Genomic DNA, 2,507 nt, shown 5'->3' with positions numbered 1-2,507 from the left:
TTTAACACCCCTCCGGGCTCCCTTATTTTCTCAATAATCAACCTACTTTATTTTAGTTTAGTAACCAACGGTTCACTTTAACATTCAATACAACAATATCCAATCAAACTAGCATATTCAATTAATAACAATCACAACCTAATCAAACAAACAGTTCAATAACCATCATCTAACATAGCAAATTAGAATCAGAATTTTCAGTAATTCAGTCACAATCACGATCTTAACTCAAAATCAATCTTAAAAACCAAAATCAGCATTACCTAGCGTCTTCAAAGTCATCATTCAAACATATTTCAAACGAGGAACAAAACATGCTTTCACAATTACAAACACCCAATACATTTTTAGTAAACTTTCGCACTAACATACACGTTCTTTTAACAAAGATCTCAAACCACATAAAACCACCAAGAGACACAACCATTCACATATCTACTCCGCATCCAAAATCCATCACAGATCAAGCATTCATATATTTGCAATAATTCAGTAAACTTCTTAGGCATTCAAAGTTTACAATATTTAATTTAATAAAATATCCCCTATCTCAATGTCGCATTAACAACAAACTCAAGACAGCAACAATGACATCAACTGAGCAGCAGCCCTAATGATGTTTTTCCGATGAGTCTTCTTCCTTCGAAAGTAGCACAGCAGCTCGGGGCTAGCGTAGCAACATCAGAATCGTCCACGCCAGTTTCAACAATGGCTAACTCCAGCGCGGCAGAGCAACAACACAGATGCGACGGTGACGATGACTTGACTCCCGGGACGATGGTGCACGGCAAGAAGCATCCTCCTCCTCAGTTTGCGATTCCACGGCGACGGTGCTGGGCAGAGGCGATGATGGAGGATTTATTTATTTAGAATGAAAGTATAAAATTTATTTATTTATAAAAAAATGACATTACTTTAAGAGTAAAATTATAAAAAAATAATTTATTTAGAATGAAAGTGATGTGATTAGCTGTAATTTACTTAAATGTGATTAAAAAATAATTGAATACTATGTACAGTAAAAAATTGATATTATTGAAGGATAAAATTAAAATTTATTTCTATGTATCGTTTTTGTCCCCAACGTTTTCGTTCTATTTAAGTCCTTAACGTTTCAAAATTGTCTCAATTTTGTCCTGCCGTCAATTCTGTTAACGAATCCCTAACGGCAGGACAACATTGAGTAAATTTTAAAATGTTAGGGACTTAAATAGAACAATTGAAATGTTAGAGACAACTTTGGGACTTACTCCAAACGTTGGAGACAAAAACGATACTTTACCCTTTTTTATTGTTACTAGAGCTCTCAATCACCAAAAGGTAGGAGAAAAAAATTCAATAGAAACTAGAGTTACATCTAAAAATATCATATAACATATAATCACAACTATATCTTGCTAAATCAGTGTCTCCCATTCAACATTGCCATCAAAGAGCCACCAATATAACATCACAAAATAAAAAAACCACCTAGTTAAACAACATACTTAAAACCAAGTAACTCTATTACAATGTTCACTATTTACTATATTCCTCCAATTATTAAAGTGACAGAACTCCTTCATTTTAGTATATTGAATTTCCACCCTTCTGAATTATTGAATGAAGTTCTTAAATCTGTTCTTTTTAAAATTCAATCTCCAATAAATATTATCAACACCATATGACCACTTTACTAATCATGGTTGATATGTTTGCAAAACAAATTGATCCAAAGTTGCATTATATTTCTCCATCATAAATTGGACAGTAATCTCATCAAATACTTCTACCAACGTTTTATGTTCGAATTTGTTGGCAAAAACTCACGTACAAGTACAATTAGTTTGTTTTCTTCATTTACCAAAGAGAAGAATACTATTCTAAAAAATCCATTAATAACTTGTAAGATCAAACTAAAAAAATTCATGAATTCGGATGTATAATGATGCATAATTAATTATAACTCTTCACAATAAAAACTAGTAAAAAAAATTTTCACATTCAATTCTACCAACACACAACTATGCATGCACAAGTATTTCCACTCTTTATGTTTTTAACACATCCTTATCCTCTCTCGTAGAAATTCTAACTTCAGATATTTTCTATATTTTAACCCATAAATTAGCATCTAATTATATCTTATATATAAACCAATTTAAACGCTATATTAAATACAATGAAAATGTATCCATATTAAATAATTGTTACAGTATCATGTTGATATTTAATTTTTCATATATATCAACATTACAGTAACAAATATAAGATGAAAGTTTAGTTAAAGACTAACAAGAATTAGGTTTCTAAATTTGACTAATTTTTTAAAAAATCATAAAAAGATAAATCAATTTATCCAACCAATTACAAGAATCAAAATAAGCAACATCTTTAGACAAAACCATAAGTTTAAATTATTTTGATAGATGATATTAGTTTATTGGTCGTTCAATAATCAATATAACCTCTCACAAAACCTTTTAAAACATAAAGGTTCTTCTTTAACCATGTTAACTTATGGTTAC

This window comes from Arachis ipaensis, chromosome B2 (assembly GCF_059453495.1).
Source record: "Arachis ipaensis isolate K30076 ecotype BB chromosome B2, ASM5945349v1, whole genome shotgun sequence".
Classification (NCBI taxonomy): domain Eukaryota; kingdom Viridiplantae; phylum Streptophyta; class Magnoliopsida; order Fabales; family Fabaceae; genus Arachis; species Arachis ipaensis.
This window is presented reverse-complemented; position numbering follows the sequence as displayed.